Source organism: Mchenga conophoros, linkage group LG6 (assembly GCF_057382185.1).
Source record: "Mchenga conophoros isolate Kocher_MC1m ecotype Shallow Benthic linkage group LG6, M_conophoros_male_GT1.1, whole genome shotgun sequence".
NCBI lineage: Eukaryota > Metazoa > Chordata > Actinopteri > Cichliformes > Cichlidae > Mchenga > Mchenga conophoros.
Window position 1 is genome coordinate 17,079,120 of NC_140531.1, and position 19,319 is coordinate 17,098,438.

The window sequence follows — 19,319 nt, forward strand, 5'->3', positions numbered from 1 at the left end:
ACAGTTTTTTTCCTATAATATTTAAGTTGTCTGGGAAAGCGCAACTCATTAAATGTAAGTTCAACTCATTATTTATTTATATCGTGCCAAATCACAACAGCAGGTCTTTAAAAAAGAGAGCCTGATTATTAAAGACCCTGTGTGTAAGAAGGATTTCAAATTCAAATTACCGATTACTATTTGATGCAAATGGTTTCTAATACACAATCCAGATATTGAGGAGATATACTTAAAAGCGTGACTAAACGCCAACACTGATACATTGCATGAACGCGACAGCTGCACAAGGAGATTTTCATCCTTGGAGATTAATGGAGAAAGAGCCTCAGCCGAACTGAGACTGTCATATGAACACAGATCAATGCTGTTTTTCAAATTTGATTCTCTCAGAGATATTTGAAAACTGATTTAATTGTAATGGTAAAACTCACAATGGCATATTTATTGGTATAAACAGGATGTGCTTATGTGTGATTTGATCTGCATCCAATGAGAAGCATAGTGCGCTGTTACTAGTAGAGAAACAAATATTAGGAGCAAAGATCCTTTGAGTGTAGGTAACAGAAGAAGAAAAAAGATGCATGTTCTGAATCCCAGCATGCACACAATGGATGAAGTTGAGCTATGGTACAAAGTAAGTGTAGCACGTGACAGCGAAGAGTTTGTGTTTAGTTTTAATTTTATAGTTTCACAGATGTGAGCTGTTGGGTGACAGGCAAATAGCTTGAGTGCTATTTTGAGCACCGGGGTTTTGACAGCTATGTGGAGGCTGCATAGGAATGAGTGCAAGACATGCAGAATTAATTGAATACAAATAGAATTCTATCGTCTTCTGACTCACATTTCAGTAGAAGAGTATATATATAAATCAAACTGAGCAATTATTTCTGTGTTGGCCTTTTTACCGTTTGCTAATTGCGGTTATTGTGGATAGCTACATATAGGAGTGCTGGGAATTTAATTTTCCATCTTAACCACTAATGAGTTAAAGTGGGACTTTGATCCCACAATGTAGAATCCTTGCAAGAGATGAAAATGCAAATTACTTAAAAGTATGGGGGGAAAAAAGTCATAAAAGTGACAGAAATTGCTGAGATTTATTCTGGGCTGAGAGTATACAGATGGGGAATTTTTCATGAGCCGTTTGGGGATTTTCCACCTTTTCACCTCATGTTGCATATCTATACTGTCCACACCTCTTGCCACTGTTGCCTGTACCAGTGTATCCACCTTTAGCAATTTACTTTCACCGTCTTGTGAAATATTGGATGCCTGAAGAGAGCAGATAGTTGAGAAACTGCAGGGGGGATTTGGTAGTTTTGTTTTTTCCCCCCTCTGCGCTATGGCTCAGACTGCTATCAAAGCTGAGAACCACCTTTCCAGGTATGCAGGGGGCACTGTAGATTGCTACACATTTCACAGCATGTCAGAAAGAAAGCTGATTTGCTTGAGCCACAGTCCACCTATTGCAGACATAAAATCCTGACTCAAACCATGAACAAGTTTTCACAGGACTCTAGTCCTGTTGTGTGCATGCTTACTGTCTGTGAAGGTTCTCAGTCATCCAGGTCATTGTAGTCTAAGGAGCTTGGAAAGAAAAGCGTCTGGACTTCTTTAAGTTGCTTGAAGACATTTCACCTCTCATCCGAGAAGCTTCTTCGGTTCTAAGGTCAAATGATGGAGAGTCCCATATTAAATATTAAATATCTCTTAATCCGTTGTATCTCTTGCTCCCTCTGTTCCCTGCATTTGGGTCTTACCCTTGCCTGCAACACAGCCCACCATGACAGAAAAACGCGACCAGGTTATGGACCCATCGGACTCAGCCTTGCTCGAGTGTTGCAAGGAAATTACTCCACAAGATCTTCATACACACTCTCAAGGCTCCCGATCTAGGGAGCATTGAAATTATGGTCAACACGGCCATAGCTCTTCTGAGGAAGAATCCCCGCCTCCTCCAGTTCCCAGACTCATCTGCAGTAATCAGCACTGTAACAGAGGTTAAAAGAGGTGCTGCAGGCCCGGGAACTGGCGCTTCTCATGATGTCCTTCAGCACGTCCATGTCCAAGTCGCCACCGCAGCAGTGGGAAAGCATGTTCACGTTGTAGACATCGCCACCACCGCAGTAGCGGGTGAGCATGTCCACCTCACCATGTTTAGACTACTCCTCCTCTGCCTCAGAATGTAGTTGGAGGATGAGGAGCTGGCCGTCTCTACAACTCAGGTACTTAATAACAGTCAGTTTTGTGTTTCTGGGCCAGCCAGCTCCTGATCCATGATCATGCCGGCTGATTATGTCTCCCCAGAGGAGGAGAGAGCCGAGGTTTTGTTCCTGAACTCCATCCATAGGTGGCCATAGGTGAGGGTAGGGGGGTAGATCGACCGGTAAATTGAGAGCTTTGCTTTTACGCTCGGCTCTCTCTTCACCACGACGGACTGGTGCAGCGTCCGCATCACTGCGTTTGCATCACTGCGTTTGCATCACTGTGGCCGCAGCACCAATCCCTCTGTCGATCTCCGGCTCCCTTCTCCCATCACTCGCGAACAAGACCCCGAGATACTTGAACTCCTCCACTTGGGGCAGGAACTCATCCCCAACCCGGAGTGGGCACTCCACCCTTTTCCGGCTGAGAACCATGGCCTCAGATTTGGAGGTGCTGATCTTCATTCCCGCTGCTTCACACTCTGCTGCGAACCGTTCCAGTGCGAGCTGGAGGCCATCACCCGATGAAGCCAACAGAACCACATCATCCACGAAAAGCAGCGATGACATTCTGAGGCCACCTAAGTGAAAGCCCTCCGCCATTTGGCTGCACCTAGAAATCCTGTCCATAAAAATTATGAACAGAATCGGTGACAATGGGCAGCCCTGGCGGAGCCACCTCCTAGTCGGCCACCTGAACTGTTTCATCGCTGTTGCTGGCCACACGGCGGGCCTGATTTATTTTTTTTTGTCTTGTTGGATTTGCTTTGAATGCTTTTCTGGTTTTATTTATGTTCTTTGATTTAGTATTATTCATGGTTCTGTTCTTTGCAACCCTTGTCTGCCACACAGCTCACCGTAACACAACTCCAGCTGATTATTTGATCATCAAGTGTGAGCATCTCTACAAAACCAGAAGTTTTTGGCAGTTTGCTTGTCTGGAGCATTCAGATATGTAAGACAGTAACAGTAGAGAGGAATGATATCAGCAATGACCTTAGAAAAACATTTGTTTCTACCCATTAATCTCGGAAGAGTTGTGCGGCCATTTCCAAATAATTCAAAGTCCATTATGAGTGGAAAGATTATTCACAAGTGGAAAACATTCAACTCATTTGGCAATCATTTCACCAGTGGAGGTCCTAGCAAATTCACTCAACAGTGAAATTGTGCGATGCTCAGAAAAACAGCAACCCAAAACCTACATCTCAGGCTCTGCAGCACAGCTTAGGATTGCAAAGATGCATCTGAACAAATGAAAAAGACTTTAAGAACAACTTTAACAGCAAGGGGAGATGTTTGGTATTAATGCATAACACTGCAGATAACCAAATATAACATATGAGGTCACACACCTCATACCAGCAGTCAAGCATGGTGGTGGTGGAGCTGATGATTTGGACTACAGTCAAAGTCCAGACCTCATAATGATGCATAAACAAATGCATGCAGACCTCAATGAACTGAAGCAACAATTTAAAGACGAGCAAGCCACAATTCCTCCACAATGATGTGAGAGACTGACAATCATTTTTGTAATGTTGTGGCATTGTTTGGTGTTTACATGTTTTAGGAACAATAATGAAAAATTATGTCTGGTCAGGCACTTGTGAAGTTTTAAATGTTAACAGAATGAGGAAGCTACCACAGCATTTATTGTACATTTAACTCTTCTGTGTACTTGAAGAAATGATCCAAAGTTCTACTCACTGAATCTATCATGTCAAGTTCTCTTCCTTGAGATGGGCACCACTGCTCTTATGTTTATCACCTACTTCTTTGCTTACTGAAAGAAGATATGCCCTTTGCTGTAAAAGGCTTTGTGCCCCATTACTGCTGTTTGCAAAGGATCAAAATTAGTTGAGTTCTTGGCCTCTTAGAGTTTGGCAACACTTCTGATTGCTTCTGGTCCACTGAAAGAGGGTGCCAGCTATCTCTGATTATAACCTGTGAGTCACTATCTCACATTACTCACACAGGGAAGACAGAGGGTAAGTGTTGTGGGGGGCTGACTGTGTAACTGTCAGTGATTTGAAGTGTTCTTAATATCCCTCAACAATTACAGAGGCACATGGATATCTTTAAATTGCCCCTTCCTCAAAGTGCCTCTCGGGGTCTGGCACATGACAAAACATTTCACTCTCAGATCTTGTCACGTTCATTCATTATGGGTGAGCGGCATACCAGCTGTGCTAGAGTCCCGCTTTAACCGAAGGCTGCACTGACTCACCTGCATCCTCCTCAATCACACAAAACAAATGGAGATGCATTTCCTCACAGATGAACAAGAAAAACAAAATAAGACATACACAAGAGGCGGAAGGGAAAAAAAAAACCAAAGCACAGAGCATAGTGCCAGGTGAATTAATTAAATGATCAGAGGTAAGAAAAAATTTAATTTGGCCCTTGGCCCTGGAGCCAACATATTTCACTGTGTTATGATTGCTGGTTCAGAGAAAGCACGCCTGTTCTTCTGATATATTTCCTCTACGGTGATGGTGTTGGCCAGGGGTTCAGAGCGGGTTTCATATTTTTTTAGAAAGCAGAGGGACCAGAAATAAAGATATAAATATTTATACATTTAGAGTTTTATCTAAAGGAATTATTGAGCGATCCAGACCTTGTGCTTGTTCAATATCAGTTCTTCATGACCTTCCAATTTTCCAACAGGTTTTGTTATATCACTGGCGTATTCCATCACAGCAGCTTACACTTTAGTTGATACAGTAAAAGAACTGTCAAGGTACATGTCTGCGACTATAGTGTACTTAGAGGTCTGAGGAAATTCTTTTTCTGTGAGCAGAATGAGATGATTCATATTTCATTAGAAAACAATTTAAAATTTTGGATGGAAATTTTGTCTGATGGCCTTTACATTTGAATAGAAAAATAGGCTTCAAATTAGTGAAGGACAAAAGTTTACAGAGCACACTTTGTAGAGAAAACATTTTTCTCTTAAATTTTTTGGATTTTGTGTATTGAATATTCCGCATGTCTTCAAAAGGAATATTATGACTTAAAGTTTTCTTTGAGAATCAATAGAAGTGTCATTTTTTTGGTTTTGCTATGATGAATAGCTTGCATTTAAGTTTTGGCTTTTCTGAATTGAGCGCCAGATTCGTGTGAACATCAGACAAAGGCAGCAACAGGACTACTGGACGAGAGAAAACAATCGTTTTTAGGCTGGATTCATCTTTCTTAAGTCATGTCTGTACAATTTGTGCTTATTTGGTGAGTTTAAAGTTGCTCTAATACAAATTTTTATGCGTTATTAGAATCTATTTAGTGTGAACTGTGCACCTAGTAAAGACAATTATGTGACTTTATGTGACTTTGTGTTTTAGCACATCATTTTGGAATGACCTTAAAACTTCACCTGTTGCATAGACCAGGGGTTAAAGTGGTCTGTAATGACCCAGAACAGTGGGACCCTGGCCTTGCTCCCAGTTGATGCCATGGAGATCTCAACAAGTCAGAAGGCAAAGTCACCCCACCATCCCACCTACACCATAAGCTGTTTCTGTGTAGTTTGGATCGTAATTTGTCTGCTAACCAAAGATACAGTGGAAGTTTTTTGTTTGTTTAGTTTTTTGCTGGAATAAAAATGTTAATATGTGATAACATCACCCTCAGAGATGGGGAGACATTTAAAAAGGGAGGACAGGAGAGAAAACTGTTTAAAGAATCTCAACATGGTGTTTTGCTGAAGTCATTTTGTATAGCAGAATGTCTTTAAAAGCACAGTTAATGATAATTAGTGAAAAACTTTTTTGGGTTTTCAGGTTAATTTAAGAGTAGTGCTCATGTATTTACATTTAGGCTGATGATGCTGTTTAGTTTGACTTGCCAAATTCCACTGTAATTCTAGATTTATATTGGCCAGGGGTTGGAACAAAGCCCTGATGGTTTATGTAACAGCTGCTCATGAACTGTAGATTGCATTTGGTTAAAACCTATAAAAAGCTTACCTGTTCACAGTCTGCATACATAAATACATTCTAAGACTAAATACAAATGATTTCGTGACTTCATTTCTGCTGCATTGCTTCCCTGTATCTTATGTTTCCCTCACCTGCCAAATTCCACTTTATTCTACAATCACAATAGGGGAAACAATGGTTGGAGACCACCTCATGACCAAAACTACTGTGACTGTGTGCAATGAACTTGCACACTCATGTCCTTTGAAATTGTTGTTTCAAAGATTGAGGACAGGTGTGCAACCACTCGCATGCAATTGTTGTCTTCAGAGTATCTTTGGTGCGCTTATAATAATAAGCTGGACACAGTTTGCTATCAGATTGCTACTGCATGGGGTCAAGCTAGCAATTATATTAACTGATCAACTGTGATAAATCAGCAAAAATCGCAAATCCATTGCTGTCTGCATACACAGAAATTCACATTAACTGCTTCCATTCAGAGTTCAGCCAGGACTTCATAGATTTGAAACAGAAATATCTACTGCAGTAGGCGATGTAACTGCGGGACGACAGTAAGCTCAGCTACCTTTCTTTTATGAAGGAATTTAACCAGTTGAGTCGAGCCTCCAAATGCAAAGAAATGTGTCACAGACTTGGACTGATTGCAACATGTTGTCAAATTATACAGCAGTGGTCACCCAGTGATCGAGGGTGTTGCAAACTTTTACTGGTCACAAGCAGATTGCTGTTCTAGTTTTATTCCAGTGTGACTGACAAATTGACTGCTGGTCAGCACCAAATATCACGCAGACAACATTAGCAATGTAGGGATACATACATCCTGACGCTTGAAGGTGTAGTAGGCTCATTGCAGTTTCTGAATGATCAGCACTCATTTGGAAGAGGTTAAAAAGACAGCAAAGAAATTTTTTGCAACATCTCCCCCTCTATGTGGATTATCTTTAAAGAGCAACACTGTCATACACTCATGTCTCCAACCTGGCTGCAGGCAGCTGTGATAAAAGCAGCAAGCATAAATGAGCCCCAAAAACAAGCTGGATAATTGTTTAAGGATATACTAGAGAGTAAACATCTAAATGAAGTGTAAATATATGACTTGCATTTGCCATTTTCTAGAACTCTGAAGAAGCAGAAAATGTTTTTTTTTGTTTCAAACTAACCAGTTTAAACATACAAACAATAAAAGAAACAGCCTTCAGTCAACAAATGGGGCATCTGCACACAATGGGGCTCTGTCCTTGCACTCAGCTATAATGAAGGTGAGTCCACATGTACTACATGCTGCCAGATTCTAATTCTCTGGATATTATCATGTAATGATCTAATCAGTACCTCATTATGTATATATTTAGAGTTGTTCATGTCAGCAGTATATGTTTGAAGCATTACCAGCTCAACAGTGATTAGGGGATATGTCATATCCAATCATATAAATTGTTATTTCTCTCTATAGTAATGGTGAACAGGAAGTCTGTGCTGTATTTTAAACCATCTCATGTAGTAGTTGATAATACAAAACTCATCTCTAGCATCTCTTACCATCTATTTGTGGCTCTAAATCACGGTTTTTGGGCAAGAGGAAAAATTCTATTGGCCATTTTTCTACAAAGTTTGAGGTTTTGGGAGTGAACTTATTGATTCAAACATATCAAAAGAAAATAATCACCTGTTGCTGTTCTAATTAGGATTGTCATCAAAAGCTAGATGCAGCATCAAGTGGAAAAAAACAGGAAAGCCCACTCTTATCCTCAGCCACATTTTTCAGCATTAACTGCAGGATGCGCAGATTCACATGCGCTAACACATTTTCTTCTTACCATACTCATTATTTCTATCCCTTGGTGCAGTATATGTCCTGAGCCCTCCTAACATTTGCTGAATAAATGACAGCGTTGGCTGTTTTTAATGAGATGAAGCATATACCAGCCTCTTGTCCAGCAGTGATGCAGAGGAAATGCAGCTGAGAGGGACTTGAGGATGAGGAGTTTAAAGTTTTCCTTTTTATTTTATACAATATTTTTCTTCTGTTTATGTTCATAGAACTGAATGCCAGACCAATATAATGTCTCATTACATACATTATCTGTATTTATGTTTAGGGGAAAAGGATTATTATATAATACTGTTTTATTTAGGTAATGCAGTAAGATATAATAATAAAACAGCCACTGGGGGCTCATGCACAGGCTCGATAATTCTGTGCCAAGTCTGGATAAATGAGGAGTTGTGTCAAGAAGAGCATCCAGTTTTAAACCCAAGCAAAATATGCCGATCATAAATTGGATCTCTATACCGGATTGGTCAAGGCCCAGATTACTGATAACCCTATTGGTCAGCAGGACGATGCAGAGATCAGGAAGAGATGGAAACGGATGATGTGCCCTGGTGACTACTGACAGGAGCAGCTGAAAGACGATGTTTTATTTAGGCAACAAATGCCGATTAAAGCACGAGTAAGTGTTTACTGGCATATTTCAGCTAATTCACATTCATATTTGTATTGGATACTTCATTGAACCAGTTAATTCTTACAGATTGCTTACAGATTCCAGTAGGCCCCATTTAAATGGAAAGACTGTGCATTTTAGATGTTATAGATGCCTATACCCCTGCTAACTCACACTGCACACTCCTACACCACCAAAGACAAGCTCCTCTAATTAATAATACATTTATTTATTTAGTGCTTTTCAAAACAAGTTACAAATCATCAAGCTTACACGGTGATTTCTTCCTTTGTGTCGGTGCCATGTCCCCGCGAGGGAATAATGGATGTCTAACCGGATTAGGAAGTGTCTCTGTGTCCTTTCAACCTGTAACAGATTCTGACATGTCCAGGAATATCAGCTCATTTCTGCCATTGGGCCTGACGCCCTTTCATCTTATTGTCTGATGAAACATTCACCTTCAAAGGCTCACATATTTTCCATCAGGGGGAAACTCTGGTTCAAGGAGATGAAGAATAAACTTTCTTTTATCTTAGAGGATGGTGTCTCCACAGACACTAGTTACACGGTGCGGTATAGTACTGCCTGAGAAGCTGAGGAAAAACAAGTCTGAGCTACAAGACGTACAACAAGACTGATGCCTGCAGGAACCAAACTTAATCAGCCCGAGTAAACATAATCTAATTACAGAAAGACAGTCTTTTTGCTTGTCTCTTCCTTGAAGGTCTCTGTGATCATCTATTTGATATAAGCACAGATGGTCTGTTGCTCCTATAACTAAAATCCTGGAAGTTATTATTGCTTTACAGGTAAGATAAAGTCAGAATGCTTTGTGTGGGTTCTAACACAGCCTGAAGATGTGATATCATGTCTGCCTGACATAGCTCAGGGCAGCCCAGACACTGATGGACCTGAGTATTGCATTTGTGAGGTCATTCAATTAACATCCCAGGTTGATGTCTGCTGTTGATTCCCGCTTGGACAGTCCCTTATCTAATCTCACGTGTCTTTCCAACTGAGGCTATATTTTACAGATCAAATCATTTGGTTAGTTTTATTTTTCCACAAAGATGGTTTTAAAAAGCGATAGGTACCAAAACATCTTATTTAGTTGGCTACAGCCACTTAAGAAAAGCCACACATGCTGAAAACCTTACTTTTGGACATTAATCAGCTAATTGAATAACTGAGTAACAGAAAAATCAACCATTTGAATGAAGGATCTTTTGAACTATGGTATTTTAAATACGAGAATTTGTCCTTGTCACACATGAACGTGAACTTAATAATAAATGTTCACTTTGAAAACATGATAAATCAGTTAATTAAGAAAGTAACTGCCAGACTTATCTGTTAACCAAATAATTGTTAGTATAATAATTGTTAAAAAATAAAACACTGGCTTATCATAAATTTAATGGAAATATTTTCAAGTTGTGAAGCACACTGAAGCGAAAACCAAGATGCTGAGAGGCAGATTTCAATAACAAAAAGGAAGATGCCCCAAAACAGAGGCACAAAGACACCAAAATAAAAGTATCCAAATCCAGGTAACTCACAAGAAGGCTCAACTGAAAGACAGGAGCTGTGTCCCAATTCAGGATCTGCATCCTTAGGAGGACCCGGCCTTTGCGGTCTACGTGGGCTGCGTCCTCCGAAGGATGCAGACCCTGAATTGGGACAAAGCTAGGGTGTGGAGGAGGTGTGGTCCCTGGCTCAGCTATAGGGGAGGGGTGGTGCTGTGAGCTCAAGGGGGCGGTGCCGGGGAGGCAGATGAGACCACGGCTGGTGGCTTTTGAACTGATGACAGTCTCTTTTCCCTTATAGTGAAGCAAGAGACCAGCATGCATGAGGGGAGAGCGCCGAACAGACTGTGGGTCGTTATATGTGCACTTTATAATAAAAACGGAAATCTGTGAGCACAACCATTGTGTGTGTGGAAGTCCACCTTACACAGGGGTATATATATTTAGACACAGGAACACAGTGAGTGTTCAGGAGAGGGAACAGAAACAGCTGGATGGCAAGAAACTAACTGCAAAAAATTAAGAATAAAGAGACAGGAGAAGTAAAACTAAAAACAAAGCACATGTAATAAAGGACTCACCAAAATAAAACAGGAAGTAACTAATGAAACTCTAGGAAACAAGTTGCCACACTTAAAGAATCCTAACAGAGATACTGAGTAGGAACATGAAAATGAAAAATGTAACAATAAATGTATGAACCAAACAGAATGTTAAACAGTAACTCGGTGGGTTTTTTAAGTGCTCAAAACTCAGTGCTCAGTTGTTCTGAGTAATCTGGCAGGATTCATCTAAACTGATAGGATCTAATCCTAAAATCTGTTTGTTCAAAGGAAAGACAGGATTACTTACAGGAAAACTTATATCTATGCAGCACACTAAAGCGACTTGAAATCCAGTTCCTTAAAGCACATCTGAAGAATTCGAAACACTTTTCATTTTTCTCTTCTTTGACATTACTCAGTGTAGATGATTTCAGGATGCCTTAAAAATGTCCACATTGTTTCTGTAAATAATGTAAATTTTGTTGATGTTTATTAGTCAGACAGGTCAGTGGACTGAATATTAATTAAACTGAAATAAAAGCACTTAACATTACCCCACGTTTGCTGTACTACATGCTGTTCTCATCATTATGTCCAAAAATGTTTTATTATTTTATGTGTTTACTTTATTACTTGAGAATATTCATAACCCTGCATGCAATATTAATTACAGTCCATGCAGAAAGTATTCACAGCACTTACAGCCTTATTCCAAACAGATTACATTTATTTTTCACCTCAAAATTCTAAGAGAGGGATTCTGTACTGGTAATCCTATTTTGGTAATCCTTAAAAGTCTGTACCTGGATAAGAGTGATCCTATCCAGTCCTTTTCTGAACAACCAGGACAAAAGTGAGCTAGAATACATCATCTGTGGAAGTTAAAAACTAGATAAACAAAACTGGATTATTTTCATCCTGATCACACATTTTTAACAACTGGGCCACATGCTATGACCTGGGACCATGACAAATATATTCAATTGTCTTTCATTGTGTTTTTGTTTCAACACCTGTGTTTTAAAGTAAGGTTCAATGTCTATCTGACCTTTCTATTTTTAATCTAAACAGTCTTAAGTTAGGTCCGTAACTTTTTCCTAAATTTGGTTCTATACATTACCCCAATTAATTTTAAATGAAACAACGCAGATGCAGTTGAAGTGCAGACTTTCAGCTTTAATTCAATGGGCAGAACAAAAATATTGCATAAAATATGAGGAATTAAAGCATTTTTTTTAACACAACCCCTTCATTTTAGGGACTCAAAAATAATTTGACAAGTTAAATGAATAACTGAAAATAAAATGTTCATTTGCAAAAAGAAAAAGTACTGAATAAATCAATAGCCTAAAATATAATAAATTGTGTTTGTTTATAAATAATCCATATGTATGAAGATGATAACAACAATGTTGATATTTGGGGGGAAAATTCAATTTATTAATCATGTAAATTCCCTGCACCTGTCATAAACATAAAAAAAATTTGCCCACTCCAAAGTTCAAATGTTAAACATCATATTAACGTCCAGGTTGGGTCATGGTTAGGGATGGGTATCGTTTAGGCTTTATCCGATACCAGTACCAAACCGGTACTTTTGAAACGGTGCCGGTGCTTAAACGGTGCTCAATCCGGTGCTCAAACCGGTGCTTAAAGAATGGAGAACATAAACTTTGTCCAAAAACCGCTTGTGTTTAGCTGTTTTCCACTTTTTTTTTTGGTAATTTTAGCCTTTTTGGCCAGGGTGAAGGGGATATCTGCCATCAAACAAGAAGACAGCCACATGAAAAGCATTTCTCGGCTTTTAACAAAACGCTGTGCGTCGCCAGGTAATTCATCAGATTCGAGGTGTTACCTCCTTTGCACAGTATCATCTTAAAGCACTTGTTGCAGGCTGCTGAGTTTGCATCTTTTGCTGTGAAGTACAGCCAAACTTTTGACTGCTTCCCTTGGGCATTTTTAATCTGTAGCTCTGCTCTATGTACGTACCCGCCTACTATCCTTGGAAAGGTAAAATGATTGGCTAGAATCCAAAGTGTATGACATGTCAGGAAAAAAAAGCACTGAAATAAAGCACCGAAATGTGCGCTGCTTTTCGGTCTGGTTACTATCGTTTATGTCAGAACTGGTGCCATAATGGCACCGGATACCGGTACCCATCTCTAGTCATGGTTGGACATCCAAAATGTGGACCAAGTTTATCGAGAATTGGTCATGGACCAACTGACCCAATATAGACATGGTATGCACGTCTATCAGACATCCAGTATTTAGTAGAAAGGATGACTTGTTTCACCTGCATGGAGAGCTCCTTTGACCACATGTTGTCTGTTCACAGCAAAATCTTCCAAATGCAAGCACCACACCTCAAATCAACTCCAGGCCTTTTATCTGCTTAATTTCTAAAGACATAATAAAGGATTTTCCCACTGAGGAGCTGAAACTCCACACACTTCTTCCAATTTGAATCTGTATTTAGTCTCACATTACAATGGTTTGAAGTTTTCTTTGCATACAACACACAAAATCCAATATTCCATGTCCTTTTATAGGAGGAATTTCTGCCTCTTTGATTGCTAAATGTGCAACTGTGCTCACCAGCTGGTAGCAGTAACTGCCGGTCTGTTCTCTAATGGGAAGGTAGCCTAAAGTGGGAGTTTTTGCTGTAAAGATCCTCTTCCACTTGATGAAACAAATAGAAACAAAAAATGTAAAAGATGCTAAAACATGTTAGTGTTGAGAGGCCCCACAAAGTAGCGCAAAAATTAAGTAATTTATTAGTTAGAGATTCTGCAAATTGGTGAGAACCTAATTTGTAGACGACTAATTAGGCCCAGAGCACAAGCACAGAGGAGAGGAGACATCATATACAACTGCAATGGTAGCAGTTCCACACAGGCCTGCTATGGAAAAAAGTAAGATTAGCCAGCCAGTTAAAGTGTGGGGATTGCAACCGTGTTTCTTAAACAAGGGCTCTGATGCCAAACTCTAAACCAGAATGAACCCTGATGGGGCAGATTGCACGTGCATGGCCCTAGTGCTTGTGATAAAATTGCACATTCAAATGCATAACCTGTCCTTGTGTCTGTATTTTTTCATATTGTGCTTTTTTGTCAGGCGTCGTGTATCTCAGAGAGGAGAACACAGACCACAACTATGCCTACCTCTTTCTAAGTCCACCCTAATAATGCAGGCTAGCAGCAGCCCTAGCATCACACATGAACACACACAAAATCCTATAATTTATGGTGGCCACTGCAATCTTTTTAGACTTCATACCTCTGAAACATAAGTATTGTTGTGCAGAAATCACATCAAGCTGTTAAAACTGCTGTCTACATGACTTGGCTGCATGGTGAATATCTATTACGTGCCTATGTGCATTACCCAAGAGGACAGAGGGATAGCGGACAGAGTGAGTGCCAAGACCTCTCAGCTTAGAGAGGGGCTATAGAAGCATGTCAGTCTAGATAATTAGTGCTTAGACTGAGGGAATGGGACTTTAATCAGCAGAGCTCTGTGTTGATCATCAGCATTCAGTGTTCCACAGAGTACCATGAGTCTGTTAATAAAGTCACTGACCCACTGGCTTGTTGGCTAAAGGCAATAAGAACATGTACATTTATTCAGACACATCATTCACTTCCTCATGTTTTCTGTCATTTGTCCATTTGTAGTTTCAGTCACACAATGATTCGCACTTTAATACAATAAAGTGGCTGTGGCTCATATGTAGAGCAGACTAATCAGAAAGTCAGTGGTTTGATTCCCTATTTTCTCAGTGTATCCTTGGGCAAGATACTGAACCCAAAATTGCCCCCAATGCAGTTATGTGAGTGTGTGAACCTTAGGTTAAAGTTGATTGTCTGAAGGAGAAAGTGCTCTGAATGCTAAAAGAAAATAGAAAAGGGATATACAAGTATTAGTCCATGAATAGCGAAAGAGTCGCAAGACGTGGAAAGATTCGGTAATACAGTACTACCATTATCCAACAGTTTTCTTCTTCTGAGACCTTCCTTCCTGTTAAAAAGAGTTTTTCCTTCCCACTGTCGCCATGTGTTTGCGCCTGGGTTGGGGTATCTAATTTAGTTTTTTCTCTAATGTAGGGTTAAAAGTTGAAATGGAGTAAGTTTATCAGCCACTACGTGGTTGCTTACACTTTAATTTTGGTTTTACTCCTTTTTTAATTTCTTGATAACTTGATCATTTAAATTTGGGCTGCAAGTTTAGGCGCCTAACTTGGATAAGACGAAAAACATTGTGGTTTAAGTTACATCCCTCACAGCTGAAAAAAAAATGCATATCTTGTGTGTTAACGTATGACATTGAGGGTCCTTCAGGTCTTTCTTATCAGACCTGAGTTGTGATTTTATATATGCAGTTGTCAAGTCCCAGTGACCAGTGAAATTAGAGCGATCTCCCCATTCATTCAGATAAGAGCTTAGTCCCGCTTAAAAGAAAGTTGGCTGTTGACTTGTGAGACATGTCTGGAACAACTTTAATCAGAGTCCCTGCAGTTTTCACAAAAAAGAATGAACACATTTCACACATTTGTTTTAGAATCATTTTCTTCTTCTTTTGGGTGTTCCCATTAGGGGTCACCAGAGCGGATCATCTGCCTCCATCTCACCCTGTCCCTTACATCTGTGACACCATCCTCCTTACATCCACAAATCTTCTGTGTTTTCCTCATTTCAACATTCTTTGTCCAATATACCCACTATGTCCAAACTTTACCTTCAGTTTGTTTGTTTATTTTAGAATCTAATCTGAAGTAACCACAAAGATTTGTAACAAAGTATTGCGAGCATTAAGGATCAACATCATAGACAACGTGACATGAGTTAGTGGTCTAAGAAGTTGTCGATAATTTTCTATCTAGCCTTTGCTCCTACCAGAAGTCCCCAACAAGTGTTACAATGCTCTGACACTTGTTTTTCCAAGAGAGAAAATAAGATATTCACACAGTTAGCTTAAATGATTAAAAATTCAGTTGTCACAGGAAAATTAGCGTGGCGGTGCGTTTGCAAATAATGTCCCTGTGGAAACTAAATTTCTTTGGGTGCTCAAGCAACGTGCTACTCTATATGCAAAGCTGCAGTCAGTTCATTTCAATGATTACCATTTATTATAACGAAGTGTAGCAAATTAGTGGCCCAGAAACAAGTACACCCGATGAGGGAACCAGAGGTAGCAAACGTACAGACATTCAGCCTTCTTTACGTCTTTTTCTTTAGTTATAAAGTACACTGAAATGTATTCAAAGCGGAAAAGTAAAAAGTAGTTCTTTTGTAAGCTAACTGATATTGATATAATAAAACAATGCTAATAAAAGACTGTATACCCTTTTAAAGCTCTCTTTCTTTTTAAAGCTCTATTTCCTGTTGCCCTCACTGTGACGGACCTTGCCTTTGCACCTAAACAGGAAAATAGAATAGAATAGAATAGAATTCAACTTCATTGTCATTGCACATGTCACAAGTACAAGGCAATGAGCTGTACCTTTAGATAGCAGACACTCTGAGTGGCAAACTGCACAGACACTGTGTGTTTGCTAAGATTTATTGAGCTGTTAGAAACATTGCATTTTAAATTCCCTGCCTCTTTGTTATTCTGTTTACGCTCCCTCTGATTCTGTATCTAGGTGTTGTAATACTGCAATCTCAACTTATGGGCTTCGCCACCAAAAATGCCATTCTGGTCTACTTTAACCCCAGAGTATGGAGCTATAAATGATGTATAAGGTATAAGTTATAAGTCATTTATAATTTATAAAGTGTGTAGTTATTCATTTAAATATTCTCCTCCCAAAGTTTTGTGCCGTGTCCCCACCTTTCAGTCCCAGAACTGACACTAAACCTCTTCATTACATCCCAATAGTAGCCTTTTAAGGCTACTGTTTTGCGCTGGTGCACAGTGTTAGTAAATCCAGTCCTTGAATGTAATATTTTTGAGGCTGACCTCATTAAATCTGCATTTTGATTTCCTTTCAGAGCCCACAATGCAAGACGCATGCAAGCAATTAGGATATTTTATTTAAAGTGAGCCGATAGATTTGTAGTGTTTAACATTTCTAGTCAAATTACTAAAATCGGTCCACAATGAACACAAGTGCAGTCAGTACAAATCACCTTCACTGAGTTTCTTTTTTCTCCTTTTTCTAATTTCTGTACTTTACAACACTGAACTCTGTCAGTGTGCAACAATTAATGGGAGTAAGAAAGATGTCTCAATGTATGAATCCTGCATTACTGCAATACCCAACATTGCAAAAAACCCAACACATTTACTCATGTGACACGGTTACTGTGTAACTTCAATATGCTGATGATATTTGCGGTCAGATTGTTGGGATCTGACGGCTGTCGTATGTCTTGTGTCCTTCTATACACCCTACACATCAGCTGCTAGACAGATTTTAGGGTTACATGGTGGAATAGTTTGTGATAAGGCAGGCAGGGATTGGACCCAAACGCAAACTCACGGGGACAGAACTTGAACTCAAAAACACAGCTTTATTGCTGGGAAAATAGAACACAAGCAATACAAAACTAAACTGGAAAAAGCTAATTATAATGCATACCAGGAGACACGGGGAGAATCACACACAGCATGAGGGAGAACGCGACACCGAACTGAGGGAGACGCAGACATAAATACACAGAGGGTTAACGAGGGAAGTGGGAACACACGGGGAACACAGGTGACACTGATAATCATAACAAGACACGGCAGGAGTAAATGTAACACTGACGGGAGACTGTCAAAGTAAAACAGGAAGTACACAGAGGTTCAGACAGGAGGAGAGAGAGCACAGGGAGAACACAGACATAACGGGCTGGGGAAAACATGGAATAAAACACAAGGAGAGACGAGGGCTCACAAATACACAGAGGGACACACAGGGAGTAAGAGTCACAAGGGGAAAACACACAAGGAACAACGTAACAGGGCAACCCAGGAAGCATGGCCTAAATAAGGAACAAAATACAAAAATACATGAAAACTAAGAATACTGGGCCAACAGGATCATGGCAGCATCTAGATGAATCCTATGCTCCACCTGAGATATATATATATATATATATATATATATGTGAGAGAGAGAGAGAGAGAGAGAGAGAGAGAGAGAGAGAGATCTATAGATATATATATATATATATATAAGGGGTGCAACGATACACAAAATTCACGGTTTGGTTCGGGTCGATACTTTGGTGTCACGGTTCGATATTTTTTCGATACAAAAAAAAATGTTCATGCCTTTTTAATTTGTCATTTATTAAAATTATAAATATATATTTTAACTCAAAAGTACAGTTTTTAAATTTAATGTTGCTGAAACAACAAAGTAATAAAAAAATAAATCTATCTGATGGAGAAATCACTCATCTTTGGAAAAGAGAGTGTATTACAGAATATAATAATCCAAATCCAAAATAAAAGCTATACTATACGCTTCTTCTGGGCTATATTCTCAGCAGCATATTAAACATATCAGGTGCCCATAAGGAGAATCCTGTGCTAACGGCTGTCTAAATGACTCGGGTAAAGTTTGTAGCATGCGTGCTTGTTGTTTTTGTCTGCTTCCACTTGTCTTTGCACTAGGATGATGTCGGAGTAAATGTGCAGTCATATTCGTTGTGTTCCCACTAGTGCTGTCAGCGTTAATCTGAAATGACGTTAACGCCACAACACGGCAAATCTCCGTTAACGAGCTACCGCGGATCGCCCCGTGCGTGGGGCTGGACGGCTAACACGTTAACGAGCAAACTGTGCTAATGCACTAGTTCCCACCATGTAATTGAGCATTGCATGGCACATCCAACATACTGTTTTACTTTTGTCCATGACAAGCTTACCATCAGGGTCATGCTTCACATGAAAACCAAGATAGCTCCAAAGGCCAGATCTGAATGAGGGTGGGGGAGGTTAAATTTGCCATGTTGCAACGAGAGCTTAACTTCTGTCTCGCTAGCTTGCCCTGCGCTCAGTGAATCTGCGTTTGACTACTCCGCCTAGGCTGCACTCTCGAGCGCAGATCCACTGAGCGCCCAACACAGAAAGCATCGTCAGAAGAAAAGTTGATAAAATAAATTTAAAATTTTGTATTGTTCGATACATATGCGTACCGAACCGAAAGCACTGTATCGAACGGTTCAATATCGATACGAGTATTGTTGTACCCCTAATGTATATATATATATATATATATATATATATATATGACGTTCTGACGTTGACTCTCTGAAAATCAATAGATTTATAAGTATATATAAAAACAATATATAAAAACTGATAAAGATGGTGATCGAGATGACTTTGTGTTCCTAAATTCAGTCTGACATTTAAACACCTTTACTCAGATGTTGGCACTCGGGAACAGCTACTAAAAAAACCCTCTGGAGGCAAATGAAATATCCACCAATTAGCTGATAGAGATTGGCTACAATATACAGCTGCTGACATTTCCGATTCCACTTTCATTTTAACACAGACGATCACAGACACAGAATAGCAGAGAGAACTTTTGAGAGAGACACTCCGTCTAGCTTCAAGTTTGTTTGTTGGCATTAAATGCACAGCTTGTGGAAAGGATGTGTCATGATGGCAGCTGTGTGGATCTGAGAATGCCCAGCCATCACTCTCTTTT